The following is a 25,273-nucleotide window of genomic DNA, read 5'->3' as shown; positions in this document are numbered from 1 at the left end:
AAGCTCTTTACAGCCAATGAAGCACTTTTGGAGTGTAGTCACTGTTGTAATGTGGGAAACATGGCAGCCAAATGCACACAGCAAGCTCCCACAAACAGCAATGTGATAATGACCAGGTAATCTGTTTTTGTTATGTTGAGTGAGGGATAAATATTGGCCCCAGGACACTGGGGATAACGCCCCTGCTCTTCTTCGAAATAGTGGCCAGGGGATCTTTTACATCCACCTGAGAAAGCAGACGAGGCCTCAATTTCACATCTCATCTGAAAGACGGCACCTCCAACAGTGCAGCACTCCCTCAGCACTCCACTGGAGTGTCATCTGATTTTTGTGCTCAAGTCTCTGTAGTGGGACTTCGAACCCACAACCTTCTGACTCAGTAGGCAAGGGTGCTACCCACTGAGCCACAGCTGACACTTGGAGTCATTTACCCCTACTGGGGTCCTGTTCTATGAGCCCCAGTCCACTTCCCAATCAGCCATTTTTCATCAGTGGCATAAGCTATTCAACCACGGGAGTTACGTCCCCGTCAAGCCAGATCCAGCCCTTGTTAAACGTTCACCTCATGTACTTTACAGCAGTGGTCACTGGATTGCAAGCATGAGCCAGAGCCCTGGCTGAATTTACTATTCTTGGCTTACAGGCGCTGAAGCCAATTGTTGCAACTCAAACTGGTATCCTGGCTCAGATCGGCTCACACTCCACACTGAGCAGGGACTGAATCCAGGATTCGTCTGGTCTATTTGCCTCGACTACTCTCGAGGACCAGTTTTCCAAGTATGCGCGCTGATGACAGACTATCCACAATGAAAAATCAGTGCAGCTTTCCACATACATTTTTATAGGAATTGGTAAATTGTACTAAAGTTAAAATACCACGCACGCCATGTAAAAAGTCAAACTCTCACTGTTGCAAAATCAGTAATATTTTATGTGTCATATTTTTACAAATGTTTGGGTGCATAAATACCTTTTATGTGCCTTGTTTGATCTGTTTAAAATCAAAGCATTCATAATTCTAGCATTCAACCCTTTTAAGCTGCTTTACTTTTTAAAAAAATCTTCTATTTTAGGTCATTGAATTAATATGTATTCAGGGTATGTTGTAATTGTTTTTCCCTATTTTTTTTAAAAGTAGATAATTTAATTTTTTAAAAAGGTTGGTTCAAGTGCGAGAAAACTCCTATTGTTGGTGTGAACACTGTGCAACACACTGGGGACGAGCTGAGGAATCCTGGATATTGATTGGCTGGTTAAATAGAGGCCTATTAGCTCCAGTCAGGCTAGATTGATTGTACAGCAGTCGCTGGAGCACAGGCGCAAAGCAGAGAGAGGACCAGCATCGCTATGAGAGTGTCAGCAGCCTGATCACTCTGATACCTTACCTGGCTCTGTAGACACTGGAGGACTTGGAGAGCTGCACATTTACACACACACACACACTCTCTCTCTCTCTCTCTCTCTCTCAACACCATCATCATCCTGGGTCCCTCTATCTGGGGAGAGGCTGGAGAAAAGACTATCCGGACCTTTTTTGAAGGCTTTTTCTCTGCAACCAGCCATCTCTGAGCATCAAGCCGGTGGAGGAACTTGAATCAGCGCTCCAGCAAGTCTTAAACAGCTCGACTGTGAGTAAAAGGAATTCAGTGTGTGTGTGTGTGATTTTTGGTGGTGGGATGTGCTACGATTAATCTGATGTGTAAAGGAGAAAAACTAATCAGCTGGCCAGCTCCAGTTTTGAGGAATGTTTATTTTTTTTGCGGCGCCACTTTTTTTTTAATCAAAGGGATTGATTGTCCCTTTTCTTTTTTTTTTAAGTTGCTGGGGGTGACAGAGGAGCTCAATTGGAGGTAGAGGGCTGCCCAGTTATTCGCAACTTCCAGCTCATGCTCAACGACAGGAATGCACTTGAAATATGAAAGTTGTCTTGTCTTTTTTTCCTTGCTTCTCTCTCCACCCCCACCCCCCCCCCCCGGTCTATCCCCAGTTACTCGGTGTGTGCATTGGTTATTGTGGGCATTGCAGTGCTGTTAAGTACGGTGCTTGCTGCATGCAGGCAGACCAGAGCGCTCCGGCTCCTTTTGATGTACTTGCAGGGTGGGATAAAACTTATTTATTCCCTCCTTTATCCCTTTTTAAAAAAATACAAAGCGAATGTGCCATTAGTTGGCTTGGAGGTGACTGATTACAATGCAGTAATGCCAATTCAGGCTGCAAGAACCTAACATTAATGGGTGCTGGATTATTTAATTATATATATTTTTTTTTAAAAAACCAAAAGTTACAAGCGAGCATTGTCATTCCGAAAGAAATGAGCTCGGTTTCCTGCTGTGATGTGCAGTGTCATTCACGCAGGCTTTGATCTGAGCTGGGAAGATCTCGCATGTCATCTGCTGTAATAGTGTGTCAGGCGTCGGTGAGGTCGGAAGCATATACTGAAAAATTAAAGCACTGAGCATGTTTACATGGAATATGCAGTGTTTCCAGCAAATGGTGAAATATGTATTTGTGTTAATAAGTGATGGGCTTCTCTTTGGCAGGTGAAAATAAAGCTGGTGAGAAATATGTGGTTTATCCATCTGCCCACATGGATCTGTTAAATATTTAAATCTCAGCTTTTTTTTTAATGTATAGTTGAAGTGTAAGTTGTTTTTTTGAACGAGCACAGACAATATTATTATTCCCCAGTTTTTTTAAGTAAAGAAAAATCGTTGCCCCAGAGTTAGGTCCTGTCATACAAAGACTGACAGTAAAATACAGTTATACATTATTGATAGTGAAGAAGATACAGATATTGACAGTGGAACTATGTTTGAAAGCACTAATGTTATGTGGTGAAGTACTTTCTCCGGTGCCCAGAACATTGCAGTGTGCGAGTCTGGTTCGTCCGACCTGATCTGTATGTGGCTTAAGATGCAAAAATCAGTAACGTGCATCAGTATTATTAGTTTTTATTTACAATTTCTCTTCGAAACAGAGCTGGCTGGTAAACGATGAACTCTGATCAGATGTGTTATTTGCTAATGGTGCAAAAACACCTGATTGCGAATTCGTAAGCTGAAAAATATATATTAAATATGGTCCATTTATCTTCGTAGAGTCTAAAAACCATTGGGGAACTCACTGCATGGCATATCAGCTGGAAGCTTTTGACCATCAGAAGTTCCAGTTGAAAGGATTTTATTTTGCATTTTCTGTTGAGATATTTTTTTCTATAAATGCTAGTTTTATTGTAATTTTATGCATATCACTGCTAGAAATTTCAGTTTCTATGGTACTGCTTGCATTGGGCTGGAATCTGCTGCTATAAGACTTATTTGCTTCCTGCTGTGACTTTGTAAGTATTGCGTCTGTAAGGCAAAACCAACAGACTAGTGAATCCAGGAATAAGGTGGCTACAATATGCTCAGTATCCACCTTCAGTTTTGTTCTGAAGGTATAAGGGGTTGATAATGTAACGCTGTACCGTCTAAGATTTCTGGCTCTTGTGAAATATTATTGTAGAAAAAATAATATAAAGGGGCTCATGTTTCTAAAGAGTAGGCTGAGGTTAAGCTCTTCTCTTGTGTAACACAGTAATGTAGCACTATTGTGTCTATGCACATTGAATGCAGGATTGGTGCATGCAAGAATTTCACATTCTAATTCTTTATAGAGATGCCCACCAGGGAAAAATACATCAAAGTATTGCAGAGTACAATACAAGGCTTGAGGATTACAGGCTTTGAGGTGATGAAGCATCAGCTTTTATGTTAGAGTGTGCATTCCTTTTTTGATATGTCCACCTCCTATCAGTACGTCGTAACATGTTCAAACAGCTGATCAGGCATATGGACGGCAGGAGGCAAGCAACCTTTTACCTCCTGTCCACCCCTACCTTGGTGGAACACCATCATCTGTGAACTGACAAAATATGTAGCACAGGTAAATTGATGGACTGTTGGCTTTCATCAGAGCATACCATTCATTAGTGTGAGGGAAGTTCAACTACCTGTGGGTAGGTCTGATGAGCCACACCATTGACTGGATCATTTATGTATGTGTTCTTTCACTAAAGGTTTCTATCTATATATTCCCGTCCTTCAGGATATTTGTAATAATTTTCCATCAACTTTAAATAACAGTGCGACAATTTTTGTGTGAGATGGTACTATTGATTTTTGGACTAAATGCACTGTGCAATTGGTTATATCATCATAGAATCATAGAATCGTTACAGCACGGAAGAAGGCCGTTCAGCCCGTCGAGCCCATGCCGGCTCTCTGCAAGAGCACCTCAGCTAGTCCCACTCCCCCAACAGTGAAGACTGAACTGAGATGATAATGCATGTTTTTAGTAGGTTGTGGTCCAGCTAATTGTACATGTAACAAGTTTCCATTGTTTGTTATGAATCTAAACAGACTGGTGTATCCTATATATATTTGTCCATTTGTGTTTTTTGGTGTTGGTAAGAAAGGGTGAACCAGACTTAATTTGAAGGATTAATTAAGTTGCCCATTGGGTATTGAAAATAGATCTAGGTCTACTCATGCAGCTTAAATGCCCCATAGTACAATAATGAACTATTCTAAATGTCTAGACATCAGGACTAATCTCCTTCCCTCTCATCCATATATTGCAGCCATTATTTTCAAATGCTATGATCATGTCTTGTGCACTATGCACACATGTGCAACACCGTCATTTCAGAGAAATGGCCATTGATTCATAACATTATCTGATCTTGTCAAGCTATGATCTGATATTTGTTATTGTATGCTAGTGCAAGCTGAACAGAAAAGAGAAATAATGGAGCAGCTTAAGAGTTTAGCCAGTGGACAACTTGACAGTATTCAAGTTCCAGTGCTACTAATTGCTGAAGTCTGCACAGCGGTGAACGGTTTGAGTTTGCAAACATTGGACTGAATACTACACAGAACCAAAGTATTCCCAACTGATTATCCAGCCTAAACTCTGTGGCCTTGTGCTGCTGACAGTGATCTTGATGATACTTGGAAGTAAATCATGGTCCACAACACTCTGGTAACCAAGCTGCAAGAGTTTGGAATGAGATAAGCAAAATTGGCGATTTTCTTATTAGTGTAGAGCAAAACCAATTGAAAATAATTGACATCTTTGATTCTAATTCTGTGTTTTAATCTGTGCATTATTGTGTAGCTGCATAATTTGTTTAAATCCCATCACCCACAAAAAAGGAAGTAATTTAGCCTTGGTAAAATTTACCTTGAAGTTTGCTAATCAAGTCTTTGTGTGTTCAGATGTACTGTCTTCAATAAGATTACATATATTTATATGCATAACAGGTGCCCATGTTGGTGTCCCCACGTGAGAATATATAATGTTCACATAGAAATGCATGTAACATATTGTCAGTTGACAACATTATTCTGAGGTATCAAAAGACACATGTTGAGCTCTGGAACTAATGCAGTCTTAGAAAGAAAGACTTGCATTTCTATAGCGCCTTTCACGACCTCAGGATGTCCCAAAGCGCTTTACAGCCAATGAAGCACTTTTTGAAGTGTAGTCACTGTTGTAATGTGGGAAATGCGGCAGCCGATTTGCGCACAGCAAGCTCCCACAAACAGCAATGTGATAATGACCAGATAAACTGTTTTAGTGCTGTTGGCTGAGTGATAAATATTGGCCCCAGGACACCAGGATAACTCCCCTGCTCTTCTTCAAAATAGTGGCCATGGGATCTTTTACACCCACCTGAGAGAGCAGACGGGGCCTCGGTTTAACATCTTACCTGAAAGACAGCACCATCCAACAGTGCAGCACTGCCGCAGTACTGCACTGGGAGTGTCAGCTTAGATTTGTTTTATGCTCTAGGGTGGGACTTGAACCCATGAACTGTCAGATTTAGAGGCAAGCATGCTACCAACTGAGCCATGGCTGACACTCGACCAAAGCTGCAAATAACCAATGACAATTTGGTAAATCCCAACTATTTGTCTGTAATTAAACTTTATGTTGCTCAACTGTCAAAGATCACATTAATGTTATCCTGTTTTCTTGGAAGCTCACAAGTTAACTGCACCTACTCTTTAATCGACCGTGTGATCCATAACTATTGCTGAATCATTTGGAAAGGCCCATGACTGAAGACAAATTATTTCACAGGTTCAAATTGATAGTTAAAATTCACATTTTTCTCATTTGTAAGCACAGTTGTGCTCACAGTAGGCATTGTTTGATAGTCATTGTTTTGCCACTACTAATCTGTAATCCTTTAGTAGTGGGGCAAAAAAAATGACTAAGGTTTGAAAAACTCATTTAGTTGGCAGCAGAGTACCTCTTGTTCATTTTAAACTTGTTCTCTGTTGCAGATCCTATCGACTAATTCAGTGCGTTCCATAAAAGCCTAACAAGACGATCATAAATATTGTGCTCCCATATGCTTTGCCTTTGCCAAAGAAGTACGGTGTTATCATCTCTTACAAAAATAAAGGCATGCAGTATCCATGTTGCCTTGGGACTTCAGTACATTCATCACTGAAATGTACATCTCCCACCACCTTATGGCAGTTTTGAGCTACTGCACAAAGTCGAAACTGAACAGCTCGTGACCACACATCTATTGGAAATGTGTGCTGCTGTTTTGTTACTGATGAATCACTGGAAACGTAGTATTTATTGTGCTACTTAATCAGTGAACAAACATGAAGGTCTTTTCCCCTCTCAATTCTTGATTGCAAAATGTATTTGGAGGATAATAATATTTACAGATGATGCATAGTTTTTTTTCCCCCACTGTGCTTTATTCTCAACATAAATGGATATTCAAAACAGGGATTGGATTTGTGAAAACACGTATAAATAACCCAGTATATCGTCCTATGAATGCCTTAAATGTGGCAACACTTCATGTTCATTATTATTTTACAATTGATTTTTGTGATGTATTGATTTTGTGGAGAAATATGAAACACTTGAGATGCTGTTTCAATGTTTTGATATATGTATTTATTGCGCATTATATGTAATAGATGCTCTAATATGAAAAATAAAAATGTTGGTAGAAGTATAGTGTTTTTATTAATTGTTAAAAATCGGCTTAAACATTTATTTAGAAAAAAATTGGGTTTCTACAAAAAGTGTACGATTCCCTCCCTCTCAAACACGACAGATCAATATTCTGCGTGGCTTGCTTCATTTCTTGCTTCCAAGTAGACTGTTTAAATAAATAGCAGCATTGCACTCACAATAGGTTATCGACAAGTTTAGTGTCCATTTTCTCGACTGCCGAATCACCAGCTTAAACAAAAGAAAATCCTGACCTACATTGGCTAGATTCAGGTTGGGTAATCTTCCCCCTCCTGAGTTTTTAGAAAAACAATCCTGTGTCTTTCAGTGGGTGCAGATTAAATCAAACGCTCCACTGATGAGAGCCAGCAGTAGGTTTGTGTTACAGAAAATGATAGGCTATGTAAAAGTACCTTAAATCCATCAGTTTGTGGATTGCAGTTACCGGGAGACGGGACAAGTGCGTGTTTTTTTTTGGTTGGTTGACTTGATTGGTCCCTGTATCGTTTCATTTAGACTGCCAACCTGTTAGTCTCAGGATAAAGGTACCCATACACTTGAGTTAGTTGGCAATGGGAAAGCAGCAATAGCATAGGGTAGTGTGGTGTTTATGTTGCTGGACTCGTCATCTGGAGACATGAATTCAAATCCCACCACGGCTAGCTGGGGAATTTAAATTCAATTAATTAATTAAATAAATCTGGCATAAAAAACACTAGTATCAGTAATGGTAACCATGAAGCGACTGGATTACTGTAAAAACGAATCTGCCGTCCTTACCTGCTCTGGCCTATATGTGACTCCAGACCCACGGCAATGTGGTTGACTCTGCAATGCCCTAACAAGTCACTCAGTTGTACTGCAGTGGCTCAAGAAGGTGGCTCACCACCATCTTCTCAAGGGCAATTAGGGATGGGCAATAAATGCTGGCCTTGCCAGCGACACTCACATCCCACGAGCAAATAAAAAACAAGTACAGAAATAAGCAATTGCCAGTGTCGTGAAGCTGAAGGGACGAGCCAAAGGAGTCACGCACAGGGGTCGATTTTCATTCAGGAGGCGGGACTACAACTTTTGGGTTTTAGTCCCGCCTCTATCGAGATGTGGCCAATCCACGTGATTTTCCCTTGATTGACCTTGTTGAGCCCACCCAGCAGGCTCAGCAGGCCAATTAAGGGCCACCCGGCAACAGGTGACGTCACAGACTGAAATTTCATCTGTCAAGAGTTCTTGACAGATGAAATATCAGTGTTTCACAGCTGTTTGAAGCTGTCAAACACTGACAGTCTTACTTCTAACCTAAGTCCTTCTACGTAGACTCAGTTAGAACTCACACCGGCGCTGAAGGCTGTCACTTTTGACAGATCACGGCCATTCTGCTTTCAGTGCTGGCTGAGTGATGGACTCCCGAAACCTAGAGGAAGGAAGGCTGTAAAGGTAAGTACAGGTAATTTAAACTTCTTTACACACTTTAGACACACCAAACACACTTACCTTTGCACTCATGCACACATCACTCACCTGAACACCGACATCTCGACCCCTCCAAGTCCTTCAACCCGACGGCCCGACTCCTCTAACCTGGCGTGGTTTGGCGCCGTTGGGAATCCCACACGACACCCTTCAAAATAGGGATTAGGCTAAAAACTGCCTGTTAACAGGCAGTTAATTGGCACTAATCCCTTCCCGCCTCGGGTCGGCGGGTCCCAGTGCGGGGCGGGTACCCGCCTCCTTTTGAAACTTACGTGGAGGCGGGCTTTGGGCGGGATGGTGTCGGGACCCCCGAATTCGGGAATTTTGCCCCCCGCACGCCTAAAAGCCCACCTCACGGCACACTGAAAATCGACCCCGATCTCATCGTAGTGTTATTTCCCTGTTTAGAAGCAGAATTTGGTGGTTGTGCAGACGTAAGCCCCAAAGCTTGAAAATGATACTCACTGATCCAGCTCCATGCCATCTAAATGCTGTTGGAGTGGTTCTCTACTGGAGTGCTTTCAGAGGGCAGGCTCAATGCAGAAAACATCATAAGACTTGTGTATCAAAGGGGGAAGAAAAAGAGAGACTTGCATTTCTATAGCGCCTGTCATGACCATCGGATGTCCCAAAGAGCTTTACAGCCAATGAAGTACTTTTTGAAGTGCAGTCACTGTTGTAATGTAGGAAATGAACAGCTAATTTGCTCCCAGCGAGCTCCTACTGTGAGGGTGCCAGTCAGTTCCTTCTGTAACCTCTAGATGGCACCTTCACTTGTTTGTTTCTAGCCCTTTGTTAATTGTTCCTAGCCTCCTGTGTTAATTCTTAACGGCCTGTTAGCTGTTCATGGGTTTCACCTGGTTTTCTTGGTATATAAGTTCTGTGGTTGCTTTCCTCTGTGCTCAGTCCTAACCGGGGAACCGGGGACTAGCCTTCGCTCTGTGGCTGCTGGCTTTGACTAGCTGGCTGCCATGGTTCTCGAGCTCTGTATTTAAGATGTATCTAAGTCTGTGTTCTTGTTGTTCTTAGTCTTGATAAGGTGCTGGGCTGGACCAGCGTGTTGCCATGTTGGCGCTTGTCTTGAGCTCTGTATTGATAAGCCTGTTACCCCTGTGGCAGCCCCTCATGATAGCTTGTCTCGAGTCTCGTCTCGGCAAGCTGGTTGCGCTTGTGGTAAGCTTATCCCAGCTCAGTATGGACAAGTAGGTTGCCTCATGGAAGCTGTCCTGAGTTCCTATCTTGACTAGCTGTTTTGTAACTTGTCTCGAGTTCTATGTATGTTGTTGTGTTCCTTGTATGAATCTAGCTATGTGTGAATCTAGTAAAGTACCTTAAAGATTGTATACCTGCCTCTAGCCTGGTTTCTGCACTTGGGTCCAGAACCTACCTTGCCCGGAGAGCACGGCCCCGTATCTACACAGCCCCGTGGCTCCCCACACCCGTCGCACCTACAAACCGCAATGTGATTTTTCGTGCTGCTGGCTGAGGGATAAATATTGGCCAGGACACCGGGGATAACTCCCCCTGCTCTTCTTTGAAAGAGTGCCGCGGGATCTTTTACGTCCACCTGAGAGGGCAGACAGGGCCTCGGTTTAACGTCTCATCCAAACAACAGCACCTCCGACAGTGCAGCACTCCCTCAGCACCGCACTGGAGTGTCAGCTTAGATAGTTGTGCTCAAGTCTCATAACCTTCTGACTCAGAGGCGAGGGTGCGACAATTCGACCCACTGCTGACACAGTCTCTCCTCGGGCTCTGGAATATATTTGCAGCACATTTGTATCCTGCAGTGCTTGAGTTGTCAATTGTATCGCTCTTAAATGTCGAGAGGAAATAAAATCAACAGCCATAAAAAAAAATAAGCAAATTCAAACTGACGTGCTTTTCTCTGGCTCGTTCTATACGAATGAACACCTTTTAATAAGATGCCATTTGTCTCCAAATAAGCACCTATGTGGCCGATTATTCACTTGCTCTTTAGCACAGCCATTTTGTCATGGTTTTTCACAATAATAGACTTTATTTCAAATTTCTTTTTTTTTATTGGGAATTTTGGTAGTTTTCCATGACGTATACTTTTGGTATTATTTCTTGACGGTCACTGGAATTTGGTATATTTGACAACCAGGGATAAAGAAAAATCTAAATCTACACAGTACCCTATATTCATTATTCATTATTCATTCTTCCAGCTTGGTTTAATGTATAAATGAGCAACAAATAATGTTGTACCACCTTAAGTTGCCTTGATGTAAATAAACTAAGGAGATCGCACATAGTAATGTGGGGTGGTGTCTGTGATGGTTAGCATGTTCCCAACTGAGCCAGTGCCCAGAACACAGCGGGAGGGTGAGAGGAGGACCTGAGAGTGAGGCCAGCAAAGCAGGGTATGAATATGAAATTAAACCCAGTGGACTTTGAGAGAAATGGGGATGTGCGTGTTTAATAGCAGGGAGAGGGGAGCAGCTCTGGTTGTAACAGTTCGAGGAGGTAATTTTAGAAACATAGAAACATAGGAGCAGGAGTAGGCCATTCGGCCCCTCGAGCCTGCTCCGCCATTCAGTATGATCATGGCTGATCCTCTATCTCAATACCATATTCCTGCTCTCTCCCCATACCCCTTGACGCCTTTTGCGTCTAGAAATCTATCTGTCTCCTTCTTAAATATATTCAGTGACTTGGCCTCCACAGCCTTCTGTGGTTGAGAATTCCAAAGGTTCACCACCTTTTAGGTGAGATTTTCCAGGGGCTGTGCGTTGGTTCAGTTGGAGCAAAGAATTATCAGAAAAAGAGACAGGTCAGAGTGCACGCCTGTAAAGCCGCCCCCCCCCCCCAAACTTTCCTTTCACTTTAATTTAATGGAAGGAAAATCAGAGGTCCCTTTTACAGGTGTTTATTCTGACCCACCAATCCACGGCTCGGAGCAGACAAAGGAAAATAGCCCATTTTATTCCCCTGCAATATACATATTTATTTATTTGACAACAAGGCTGGCTATTTATAAGGTTTGTCATGACATCTTGTTTGTCTGCTCCACCTGCCTATTCACTATTAGACTCCACAGAGCTGCATGCTAGGAGTTGTCGTCATCCACCAGTGTGGTGTGCAGAGTCACCATTCGTTCACTAGTTCACTCCAGGGTTACTTGGTGTAACCTTTTCATTTGGTAAATTAACAGATACACCAAACAAACTCCATAAATGCAGCAGTGCTCAAGCCCCAAGCTCCAAATAAAGGGGACAGACCTGTATCAGGGAAACATCTTGGGAGACACTTTTAACATAAAATGGCTGATATTGTGGGTAAGATTAGTGTTTCTTCCTCCCGAGTTCTTTTGTGTATTATGTTATAAACGCTATTTTAAGCTGTATAGAAACATTTGCGGGGTGGGGGGGTGCGGTGGTGGTAAATCGGACATTTCATTGTTTTTTGTGGTAGTTGGTTGGCAGATTTCCTACCTGCTGCTGAAGCATCGTTTTGATGAGTCAGTTGTGGCTCAGTGGGTAGCACTCTCACCTCTGAGTTTATGGAGATTGTGGGTTCAAGTCCTGCTTGAGAGACTTGAGTATACAAATCTAGGCAGACACTCCAATGCAGTGCTGAGAGAGTGCTGCACTGTCAGAAGTGCCGTCTTTCAGGTGAGACGTTAAACCAAGGCCCCGTCTGCTCTCTCAGGCGGATGTAAAGGATCCCATTGGCACTATTTCGAAGAAGAGCAGGGGAGTGATCCCTGGTGTCCTGGGCCAACATTTATCCCTCAATCAACATAACATAAACAGATTATGTGGCCATTATCACATTGCTATTTGTGAGAGCTTGCTGTGTGCAAATTGGCTGCTGCGTTTCCTACATTACAGCAGTGACTACAGCTCAAAAAAAAAGTGCTTTCTGTAAGGGGTCGTTTTAACGAGCTTGTGGTGTGCGAGATCAGTTTTTGATTTCACACAGCTCGTGAGCGGTTCCGAAGCGCTCCCCCCTCACTGGTTCTAGACACTGGGCTTATTGCCAGACCACCTTGATGTGTTGGCCCAACTTGTGACTCAGAAGACAAATGGATCAGGTGAGACAAGGTAAGTTTTAAATCAAAGGTATCTTTATTTTTAAGGAGAATAAAACATCGAGAATGAAGAAACAATGCAGACAAAAATCATGAACACGCCTCTCAATGGGAACTAAAATTTAACACACAAGAGTTACTTTGACTATCATAATACATCAATTCTAGATCAGCGATATAATAAAACGGGGGTGGAGAAAGCGCACGGCACAACGAAGGATGAATAACACTCCCGAATTACAAAGCCCTTAATATTAAAAACCCTCCCGCCTCTAAGTATACCTCAACTAGATCAGCTAGGTGGAGTTGGGCCTCTATGCGCACCAGGGTTTTTAAAACTGTCCTTGAGCTTGGTGCTCCTGTATCGTCCAGGATCTCCAATCTTCCTTATGGGACCGGCTCCTGAACCTGCTCTCCTGCTCGAACTTGTAGGCCCTCCGTGCTCCTCGAACCGTAATTGAACCTCTCCACTCGCTCTGCCTTTGACCTCATGTCTGTCTGAAACTGTGTGTTGTTTTTTTAATGTCTCTTTTCCCCCAACTGTTATACTGTTTTCTTGCCCTTATCTTGGCGCCAAATCAGGGGTTTTCTTTTGTTAAAGTAATGGGCAGGCTGCTTTGACAAAAGCGGGTACTTTATTTTAATGTCTTGTAAATGAAACTAATGGGATCTGTCCTGTGTCCCTCTGAGTTTGGTACAGATAATAGGTTTTGTCTGTGCTCTGCGATTTCAGAGATGGGTTTGCGTTTTGCTAGCAATTAACACACCTTGAGGTGTAAATACTTTTGTTTTGACTTTGTTATTACTGTAACCATTTTACCATATCAATTGCAGTCAGTTCTGGAACCTTCTAATCGGTGGTAACTCAGGTTTCTTTAAGATACTGCAGTGGTATGTCCTTCTGAAATGAGTCATGTGATCTGCCAACTCCATCTTGTGTTCATAAAATGTGGCCATTTCAGGGGTTTTACAATGTAGACTGTATTTTCCTGGATTTTTGCGAATCCTACATTTCCAGCCAATGAATGTCTGGTGGTTGTGGAAGGTGCTATATAAATGCAAGTCTTTCTTTATTGTTCTGTTCATGTTCAGCCAATGGGATATTTGACTGATTCAAAAATATTTAATTATTGGCTATTTGAGCCAATCAGGAAAATGTCATGTATGCTCTTAAAGGTGCAGCTCTCTATAGATATGCACTAGTCACCGGGCGTTTAACTATACAGATTGACTACTGTATCACTTTGTTTATTATCTTACAGATGGTTAGGTTACGGATCTGTTTAATAAAGGATGACTATTTGATTGTGAATGACTTCAATTGGTTAGACCAAGAATCAAAAGAACGCCTTTCATGTAGCGTGTTGTTGTATCTATCGTGGCAGAGTGTTGAACACCCGTGCAGTGGGTCGCAATTTTGAACAGCCACCTTGACTGGTATGACAACATGCCCGGGGTGATTTTCTTTCTGCATTTTTGGCTCTTCTACTAGATGGAGCTGCGTAGCAGAAACATCCCTCCGTCTCGAGAGGGAGAAAAAAAACCAGGTGAACCTGCCCCTACTTTGTGCAAGTACACTTCCTGTCAGCTGATCATAAAGCAATATAGACGGAAACTAGGAAGAAATCTGGAAACCCATTTCTGAACGGGGCAAAAGCAAAATGGCAGCCGTGGTGGATCTAACTGAACAACAAGTGCTAGAGGAAAAGTTGAAATAAAAACCGAAATAACTGTAAATTCGGTCACAAATTCCAGTAATGTAGATGCTATAAATTAGACATAATTTCAGTGCCAGTAGTAGGGTTGATAATGCAGACTGTAATTATACTGATATAAATTAAAATTTCACGGCATTCAACAGTAAAGGACTGAAATTAAAGACCAGTTGGGTGGTTTATATGCCTTGGACTCTAGACGGTTATTATGTCAGCTGTGGCTCAGTGGGTAGCACTCTCGCCTCTGAGTCAGAATGGTTGTGGGTTCAGGTCCCACTACAGGGACTTGAGCACAAAATTCTAGGCTGACACTCCAGTGCGGTGCTGAGGGAGTGCTGCACTGTCGGCGGTGCCGTCTTTCGGATGAGACGTTAAACCAAGTTCCCGTCTGCTCTCTCAGGTGGATGTAAAAGATCCTATGGCACTATTTTGAAGAGTCTAGAACCAGGGGTCACATTCTCAGAATAAGAGGTTGACCATTTAGGACTGAGATGAGGAGAAATGTCTTCACTCAGAGGGTGGTGAATCTTTGGAATTCTCTTCTCCAGAGGGCTGTGGAGGCTCAGACATTGAGCATATTCAAGATAGAGATCGATAGATTTTTGGGAGTCAAGGGATATGGGGATAGTGCAGGAAAGTGGAGTTGAGGTTGAAGATCAGCCATGATCTTATTGGTAGCTGTGATACCAACCTCAATTTCTTTCCATCGGTGTGTTTTATTTTGCTCCAAATCTAATTCTGAAAACTGACTTGCAATATTGTTCAGAATCACTGTTCAAAATCACATCTTCATTAATTACTCCTAAAAGATCGTTTTGCATGATTGTAGCATTTTTGATCTCTCATGATTTAAAGAGCCACCGTTTTAAGTGTTTTTTTTTTAGTTACAGTGTACAGAATCTGCTAATTGATGTACTTATTAAGGGGACTGAAACATCCATATTCATAATCAGATTCAAGGTAATTGGTTACAGCAAAGAAATCATAAATGTAATGTTTTGCTTCCAACTTGTGCACGAGTCATCAGGAGCATTTACTAACACACATTTTATTTTCATAAGAAATAGGAGCAGGAGTAGGCCATTTGGCCCCATTGGCCTTCCCGTGCAATGTTTAAATCAACAGTTTTATGCCAGCCAGTCTTTTTCTACTTGATGTGAGTAATAGCAGAATAAGTGCACAATGCCCGGGAATTAAACATACCAGGTTATTTAACGATCAGGAAGGAAAGGCAGGAAGGAAGGGGAGGTGGGGTGGCTATGTTAATAAAGGAAGGAATCACTGTAATACAGAGAAATGATATTGGGTCAAAAGATCAGGATAATGAAACAGTTTGGGTGGAGATAAGGAATAATAAGGGGAAAAAAACACTAGTGAGCGTAGTCTATAGGCCTCCGAACAGTTGCAACTCTGTTGGACGGAGTATCAATCAGGAAATAGTTGAGGCTTGTAATAAGGGAACATCTATAATTATGGGGGATTTTAACTATCAATTAATTGGACAAATCAAATTGGGCAGGGCTGCCTTGAGGATGAGTTCATTGAGTGTATTAGGGATGGGTTTCTTGAGCAGTATGTAGCTGAACCGACCAGGGGGCAAGCAACCTTAGATCTGGTCCTGTGTAATGAGACAGGATTAATTAAAAATGTCCTAGTAAAGGATCCCCTTGGAATGAGTGACCATAACATGGTTGAATTCCATATTCAATTAGAGGGTGAGAAGGTTGGATCTCAAACAAGCGTGCTAAGCATGAATAAAGGAGACTATGAAGGTATGAGAGCGGAATTGAGTAGAGTGGATTGGAAAAATAGATTAAAGGGTAAAACGATACATGATCAGTGGTGTACATTTAAGGAGTTATTTTACAACTTCCAAAAAAAATATATTCCACTGAGAAGAAAAGGGTGTAAAAGAAAAGACAGCCATCCGTGGCTAAGTAAAGAAATTAAGGATAGTATTCGACTAAAAACAAGGGCATATAAGGTAGCCAAATCTAGTGGGAGGATAGAGGATTGGGAAAACTTTAAAAGACAGCAAAAAAAACAAAAAGATTGATTAAGAAAGGGAAGATAGATTATGAAAGTAAATTAGCAAAAAATATAAAAACAGATCGTAAGAGTTTTTATAGTTATATAAAAAGAAAAAGGGTGGCTAAAGTAAATGTTGGTCCCTTAGAGGATGAGACTGGGAAATTAATGGTGGGAAATATGGAGATGGCAAAAACACTGAATGAATATTTTGTATCAGTCTTTACAGTAGAAGACACTAAGAATATCCCAACACTGGAAAAACAGGGGGCTATATGGGGGGAGGAGCTAAACACGATCAAAATCACTAAGGAAGTGGTACTCGGTAAAATAATGGGACTCAAGGCGGATAAATCATCTGGACCTGATGGCTTACATCCTAGGGTCTTGAGGGAAGTGGCAGTAGGGATTGTGGATGCATTGGTAATAACTTTCCAAAACTCCCTGGACTCGGCAAAGGTCCCGGCAGACTGGAAAACTGCTAATGTAACACCCTTATTTAAAAAGGGCAGTAGACAGAAGGCTGGAAACTATAGACCGGTTAGCCTAACATCTGTGGTAGGTGAAATTTTGGAGTCCATTACTAAGGAGACAGTAACAGGACATTTGGATAATCATAATTTAATACGACAAAGTCAGCATGGTTTTATGAAGGGGAAGTCATGTTTAACAAATTTGCTGGAGTTCTTTGAGGAAGTAACATATAGGGTGGATAAAGGGGAACCAGTGGACGTAGTGTATTTAGACTTCCAAAAGGCATTTGACAAGGTGCCACACAAAAGATTATTGCTTAAGATAAAAAATCACGGGATTGGGGGTAATATTCTGGCATGGATAGAGGATTGGCTATCTAACAGAAGGCAGAGAGTTGGGATAAATGATTCATTCTCAGACTGGCAATCAGTAACTAGTGGTGTTCCGCAGGGGTCAGTGCTGGGTCCCCAACTCTTTACAATCTATATTAACGATTTGGAGGAGGGGACCGAGTGTAACATATCAAAGTTTGCAGATGATACTAAGATGGGAGGGAAAGTAGTGAGTGAGGAGGACATAAAAAACCTGCAAGGGGACATAGACAGGCTAATTAAGTGGGCAGAGATTTGGCAGATGGAATACAATACTGGAAAGTGTGAGGTTATGCACTTTGGCAGGAAAAATCGTAGAGCAAGTTATTATCTTAATGGCAAGAAACTGGAAAGTACTGAAGTACAAAGGGATCTGGGGGTCCTGGTGCACGAAATTCAAAAGGTTAGTATGCAGGTGCAGCAAGTGATTAAGAAGGCCAATGGAATGTTGGCTTTCATTGCTAGGGGGATAGAATATAAAAATAGGGAGGTATTGCTTCAGTTGTACAAGGTATTGGTGAGACCACACCTGGAATACTGCATACAGTTTTGGTGTCCATACTTAAGAAAAGACATACTTGCTCTCGAGTCAGTACAAAGAAGGTTCACTCGGTTAATCCCGGGGATGAGGGGATGGACATATGAGGAGAGGTTGAGTAGATTGGGACTCTACTCATTGGAGTTCAGAAGAATGAGAGGCGATCTTATTGAAACATATAAGATTGTGAAGGGGTTGGATCGGGTGGATGCGGGGAGGATGTTCCCGATGATGGGTGAAACTAGAAGTAGGGGGCATAGTCTTAGAATAAGGGGCTGCTCTTTCAAAACTGTGATGAGGAGGAACTACTTCACTCAGAGGGTGGTAGGTCCATGGAATATGCTGCCCCAAAAAGCTGTAGAAGCTACATCATTACATAGATTTAAAACAGAAATAGACAGTTTCCCAGAAGTAAAGGGAATTAAGGGTTACGGGGAGCGGGCAGGAATTTGGACATGAGTCTAGGTTCGGATCGGACATGGCCCTGTGGGTAGCAGAGCGGGCCCAGGGGCCATGTAGCCTGATCCTGCTCCTATTTCATGTGTCTAATTCTGTTAGATTCAGGAGATGGTTCTGTGATAGTAGATTGGCGGTTAGGATCAGATCAGCCATGATCTTATTGAATGGCGGAGCAGGCTCGAGGGGCTGATTGGCCTACTCCTGCTCCTATTTCTTATGTTCTTATGTTCTTATGTTCCTTATCTGAGGAAGGACATACATGCCTTAGAGGCAGTGCAACAAAGATTCACTAGAATGATTCCTGGGATGAGAGGGTTGTCCTATGAGGAGAGATTGAGTAGATTGGGCCTATACTCTCTGGAGTTTAGAAGAATGAGAGGTGATCTCATTGAAACATATAAGATTCTGAGGGGGACTGACAGGGTAGATGCTGAGAGCTTGTTTCCCCTGGCTGGAGAGTCTAGAACTAGGGGGCATAGTCTCAGGATAAGGGGTCGGCCATTTAAGACTGGGATGAGGAGGAGTTTCTTCACTCAGAGGGTTGTGAATCTTTGGAATTCTCTACCCCAAAGGGCTGTGGATGCTGAGTCGTTGAGTCTATTCAAGGCTGAGATCGATAGATTTTTAAACTCTGGGGAATCGCGAGCTATGGGGATCGGGCAGGAAAGTGGAGTTGAGGTCGAAGATCAGCCATGATCTTATTTGAATGGCGGAGCAGGCTCGAGGGGCCGTATGGCCTACTCCTGTTCCTAATTCTTAAGCTCTTATGTTCTTAAGTTTAAATTAATCTGTGAATATTTAAACTATTACCTCGGGATTTTAAATGTTCTCAAAGGATCATGGTTATTTGACATAGGTCATTGATGCATTATATTTAAATACCAGATGTCATTCCATGCAGGCAGTGGTGGCTACATTATTAAAGACTCTACATCACCTTTCATAATTGAGTTATTGTTGAATTGAGTTATTGCTGCATAATTGTCAGAAGTAATTCCTGTTTAAAAAGTGTTACTGAACCAAAGCCCAGACTGGGGCTAATTACTCAGATATTTTAATTTCTGCAATTCTCTTTAGTGCAAGTGAGAATAAAAACGGTTCGACGACTCTCAGGAGAAATGACTGATTAAGATATGTCTACCGCAGTCCTTACTGCCACATCGCTCTCTGTATAATGGTGGCAAAACATGTTCAGTTAAAAACGAATAATATGCCACATTTCTGCATGTAATCTGAGCGCACATTATTCATTGGCGCTTCACACCTTCTTGTCCATGATAATATTACTGTATTACCAAAAATCTGCCGGCTCCTCCAATCCCATTTAAAGTTACACCGCACCGCAATCTATCGTCTGTTACAAATCACTGCTGAACACTGAAAAAGCTATATATCACGTTTGGCATTTACACACCCTCAATGTCCAAAGGACATTTTTAAAATCAGAAATTCCAGCAGTATTTTATTGATGTCTCTGAAATTGAACTTGCTGCTATGGTAATTTAGCCTCTGCTGCAGAAACGGCAAAGGCTGTCCACTATGTGGGATCTTGGCCAGAATTTTTATGTTTGGACCCGCCGGGATAGTTGGGGGTGGGAGGAGGGGAGGGGGGGCGCGCGGTAGAGCGTGGGACACCCGGAGGTTTAACTCCACAGCGTGCGTGTGACTTCATAGAAACATAGAAACATAGAAGATAGGAGCAGGAGTAGGCCATTCGGCCCCTCGAGCCTGCTCCGCCATTCAATGCGATCATGACTGATCATTCAAATTCAGTACCCGGTCCCTGCCCTCTCCCCCTACCCCTTGATCCCTTTAGCCTTAAGAAATATATCCAACTCCTTCTTGAATATATTTAATGTATTGGCCTCTACTGCCTTCTGTGGTAGAGAATTCCACAGGTTCACCACTCTCTGGGTGAAGAAATTCCTCCTCATTTCTGTCCTAAATGGCCTACTCCTTATCCTTATCATGGACAGTTTCCCCGGCCGGATTGACAGCCTGGCTTCTAGTCGGGCGGGGAACACTGGAGAAGAGTCCCTGACCACAGGTAGGTGCGAGCCCTGAACGCGGGGGTGGGGTGGGGGGGCTGGTGGTTGGGGGGGACGGTCTGGTCCCCAGGGGCAGGGTGGGGAGAGGGTGGTTGTATGGGGAGTTGGGTAGGGTAGATGGTTAGGAAGCTTGGGGAGGGTGCAGGAAGGAAGCACTCCTGCTCTGCCCGGCCCACTCGGAGTGTTCCCCAAGGCTGTCCTCACCTCGCTGCTGCTGATGGGAATCCCAAGCCCGGAAATCCCAGCCAGCCACAGTTAAATCTGAACAGCAAGTTAAATCCGAGGCTTCCAGCCTCATTTGCAATATTTCAAAGTGCCAGTCCGCCTCCTTTTGAGCAGGTTGGCTGACTCCTCCCCGTCCCTCCTCCGGGAAAACCGGAAATGGGCAGGTTGGGCTCGGGATTCAGGTTTTTAACAATTTAACCTCCCAATTGACCCCAACCCACCCGTTTTGGGGGTTTAAAATCCCCCCCTTCCCCGTGTTTTAGTTATCAAGTTTTATTTTAAATGTTTTGGTTCTATTCCCTGCCATGGGGACCAATTATACTATGACTGAGTTGCTAGAGTGAGCAGTACAGAAGTAATAGCAATTTTGCTTTCCAATCCAATTATAAAAATGTCTATTTAAATGTATCTATGCTTTTGAATTATGTTTTTGTAGACAATTATTCTAATGAGTACTATTATTTTAAGTAGTACGCAAAACTGTAAGGTTTTTCTTAATGACAAACGACTAGGTTTCCATCTCACACTGATGGTACTTCCAGTTTGATTCCTTATTCTCCATCACACAAGTTCAATCCAATCTCGTACATTTTAATTGTTTTTTAAAGACATCATTGTGCTTTCAGACTTTGGTAACAGACAAAGATTGGGTTGTAATCTGTTTCAGGAGTCAGGTGAGGCCATGTTTTATGAACTTTCAACTGAGATTAGATTAGAACCTCATCTTCTGATTAGGCCTTCCGGACTCAATATCGAGTTCAACAATTTCAGATCGTAACCTCGGCCCCCATTACATTTTTACTTATATTTTTTATCCACACCTTTGTTTTGGCCCTTTCCCCCCCCCTTTTTTTTCTCTCCCACATGGCAGCTGTCTCCCATTCTGCCAGCGCATTTCACACCTAATCTAGAGCCGTCTCCTGTCTCCAGTCGTCCTATCACCATCTCGTCTGGTTTTGAATACCTCTTAATGTCTCTTCACTTCTGTAATGTATATACCTTTAAGGGGGGAACTATCTTATTCAGCTCATGTATACTGCAGTACCGGCAGTGACCACACCTGTATATAGCACTGAGTAGTAATCTGTACAGATCAGTTCCACTGTGAGCCACGTTGAGTAAACACCTGTTGTACCGTTTCTCCTGCAGTCTGTGTTTTATTATACACAGACACAACAACTTCTCTTTTGTTCTCTCCCCGCCCCCAAACTGGCCTTTTAATCTGTTTCATTTCCTGTGCTTCTTCAGTCCCGACGAAGGGTTTCGACCTGAAACGTTGGGGTAGATTTTCCTGAAGCTGTCGGGAAGGAGGTGGGACTTCAACTTTCGGGTTTTAGTCCCGCCTACATCGATGTCTGGCCAATCCGTGCGATTTTCCCTTGATTGACCTTGTTGAGCCCGACCAGCGGGCTCAGCAGGCCAATGAAATATCAGTGTTTCACAGCTGTTTGAAGCTGTCAAATACTGACAGTCTGACTTCTAACCTGAGTCCTTCTACACAGACTCAGTTAGAAGTCTCACCGGCACTGAAAGCTGAAGGCTGTCACTTTTGACAGATCGCAGCCATTTTGCTTACAGTGCCGGCTGAGTGATGGACACCCGAAACCTATAGGAGGAAAGGCTGTTAAGGTAAGTACAGGTAATTTAAACGTCTTTACACACTTTAAACACACCAAACACACTTACCTTTGCACTCATGCACCCATCACTCACCTGAACACTGACATCGCGACCCCTCCAAGTCCTTCAACCCGACGGCCCAACTGCTCTAACCTGGCGTGGTTTGGAGCCGTCGGGAATCCCACACGACACCCCTAAAAATGGGGATTAGGATAAAAACTGCCTGTTAACTACCTGTTAACAGGCAGTTAATTGGCACTAATCCCTTCCCGCCTCGGGTTGGCGGGTCCCAGTGCAGGGCGGGTACCCGCCTCCCCTGAAACTTACGTGGAGGCGGGTTTTGGGTGGGATGGTGTTGAGACCCCCGAAATCGGGATTTCCCCCCCCCACACGCCTGAAACCCCACCTGACGGCTCCAGGAAAATCTACCCTGTTGACTCTATTTCTCTCTTCACAGATGTTGCTTGGCCTGCTGAGTTTTTCCAGCATTTTTCTGTTGTTATTTTAGATTAGAGCCTTTGTGGACTTCAGCTGTTACTGAGGCTATGGTTTTGCCACTGTCCACAACCAAGCATTAGTGTCACTACATAATGCAATTCACATTCAGGTCTCGCTGCTTTGCAGCATTGACGAGCAAGTGAGTGGAATCTTGTGGAAATGTGTTTTGCATAAATTGTTGAAGAAAATTTATGTTTTGCATGGCTCATTGCATCGAGTGTTGGTCACTGTAGCCGGGGAAAGACTGGGGGGGCTGAAATGGAAACACCAACAAGAGTCTTGCATTACTTAGTGGGCAAGGGCTTCAAGAATGAAAATTGATGTTATTAGAAAAGCACAAGTGAAGCGAGATATTAATTGAGTCTTTAAAATTCTGAAAAGAATTGAGAAGGTGGAAAGTGAGGAGTTCTTAGTGTTGAACCAGAAACAAAAGCAATAATGGGGCATTAATATAAGCTTAAGAGAACACCATACACAACCTCTTCTTAAAGATATAAACATAAGAAATAAAAGAGCAAACAATGTGGTAAATGCATATAATATTTTAAATGTTTAAGAGAAAATAGCCATGTTGCTGACTGGAGAGTGACTGGTTGGGTCTATCTGAAACATAGGCGATTTTGTTAATGGGGGCGCATTGGAGGTGGGACTGCTGCTTGTCGGGTCGATGTCCCGCCTTCATCGATTTGTGGCCAACCCATGCTATTTTCCCTGATTGACCTTGTTAAGCCAGCGGGCTTAGCAGGCCAATTAAAGGAAAGCTGGTTGCAGAGCACATCAACGTATGACGTGTCATCTGTCAAAAAATGTTGACAGATGAATTGTCATCATTTGACAGCTCTGTGAAGCTGTCAAACAGTGGCATTCACTGCAGTTTGATGAGGTCTTGCATACAAGACCTCATCAACCTGCTTTCTTTTACAGAAATGTGATGTTTGTTGGATCTGGGAATGCAACGGCCATCTCTCATCTGCAACACGGAGGTGCGAGACTCTCCGCATATCCACCGACTGAAGCCTGCAGGAAGAAACAAAGGTAAGTACACTTTTAAAAACACTTTGCACTTACCTCAGATACTCACTTCTACACTCTTGCACCCATCATTTACCTTCAGACCACACTTTTGCAACCGCCCCCCCCCCCCCGACCCCCGCAGACTCAGTACTCGCTGATCTGAGCTGGTGGGTTTTGGAGCCTTCGGGAAGCCTGTTAACAGGCAGTTAATAGGCTTTAATCCCTTCCCGCCTCCAAGGAGATGGGACCCGGCGCGGGATGGCTACCCGCCTCCTGGGAAGATGGCATGGAGGCGGGTTGGGGGCGGGTGCCCAACCCGCCCCCAAATTCTGCCATTTTCCCGGCGGTCCAGCCTCCATACCCGCCTCGCCAGGGCTGGTAAAATCGCCCCCGTATGTCCAGATTAGATCTTTATCTGTTAAATATGGATTTCTGTTATATATACAAATGGTTTTTCAGGTTCTAACCAAACTAAAGATTAATAGACCACATAGACTTACATTACGACAATTGGCCTCGGTTTAGCATCTCAGTCAAAAGACGACACCTCTGACAGTGTAGCACTCCCTCAGTACTGCACTGCAGTGTCAGCCTAGATTTTTGTGCTCAAGTCTCTGGAGTGGGACTTGAAACCATAACCTTTGACGTAAGAAAACTACTGGGCACTTGGTCTGAGTATTAAACAAGGCTTTAATCAACTGTTTTTCAACATGGAGATCTAGTTGTGTCCTTCACTAGTTCCTGTTAAAGAATGACCTGAGCAAGCTGGGCCCATGCCTGAGTATTTATACTCTCCCTGGACAGCGCCACCAGCAGGCTGCCCAGGATTATTTCATAAGTCATTTCCACATGACTGACAAGATTCATGTCAACCTTTATGACTCAGAGGCGAGAGTGCTACCCACTGAGCCACGGCTGACTAACATAAATTGTTCAATAAATTCTTTAACTTTTCTAGTTGAAGATAAGACAGTACAGAGTGGAGATTCCAGCACTCTGTCTCAGAGTGAAAATCTGTGCTTTTACAGTTATTTTTCTCCATTTCCCTCATCTTCCCACCTGTAGGAAAAAGGGCAGGAAACCTCAGCTAGGCTTTTGACAATATCATTCTGAACTCGGGCCATTAGATCACAAGATAAATACAGCTAAGGAAGGTCATTCGGTCCACCATAATTCATCGATCCAGAAAAACAAACCTACAACCTTTGCATAATGGTATCCAACTGGCTGCTAAGAGTTTTGCCTCCACTACCCTGCCTGCCCAAGAGTCTAGTCCAAGTGCTGATTTATTGTGTGAAGATGTTTTTTACTGTACCTGTACCAATCTTAAATTTACCTTTCACCAGTTGAACCCTTAAATTCTTATCCTGACTTTTATGTACAAGTAGTGGACCAGCCTTGTGTTTTTTGTGCGGCATTCCAAACACCAGGGACTTGAATACAAAAAGTGAGGCTGACACTCCAGTGCAGTACTGAGGGAGCACTGCACTGTTGGAGGGGCCGTCTTTCGGATGAGACGTTAAACAGAGTCTGCTCTCTCAGGTGGATGTGAAAGATCCCCGTGACACTATTTCGAAGAAGAGCAGGAAGAGATATCTCTGCTGCCTGACCTGCTGAGTATTTCCAGCATTTTCTCTTTTTATTTCAGATTTCCAGCATCTGCAGTATTTTTGCTTTTGTTTATCTCTGATGTCCTGGACGATATTTATCCCTCAATCAACATC

At 43.0% G+C, this 25,273-nt stretch overlaps 1 protein-coding gene across 1 annotated transcript in view; it reads left to right on the top strand.

Annotated features, from left to right (window-relative positions):
* The first annotated feature begins 1,206 nt into the window (after positions 1 to 1,206).
* Positions 1,207 to 25,273, top strand: part of LOC147117868 (cadherin-18-like) — a 1,002,068-nt gene continuing 978,001 nt past the window's right edge. Inside the window, exon 1 of the mRNA XM_085989250.1 lies at positions 1,207 to 1,628. The gene's annotated coding sequence lies outside the window, so the exon portion shown is untranslated. The remainder of the gene's footprint in view (positions 1,629 to 25,273) is intronic.

Source organism: Somniosus microcephalus, chromosome 5 (genome assembly GCF_052327205.1).
Source record: "Somniosus microcephalus isolate GS21.2 chromosome 5, FLI_Smic_1.0, whole genome shotgun sequence".
NCBI classification, from domain to species: Eukaryota; Metazoa; Chordata; class Chondrichthyes; order Squaliformes; family Somniosidae; genus Somniosus; species Somniosus microcephalus.
The sequence above is the reverse complement of the archived record's forward strand: the minus strand, read 5'-3'. Positions and strand labels throughout refer to the sequence as shown.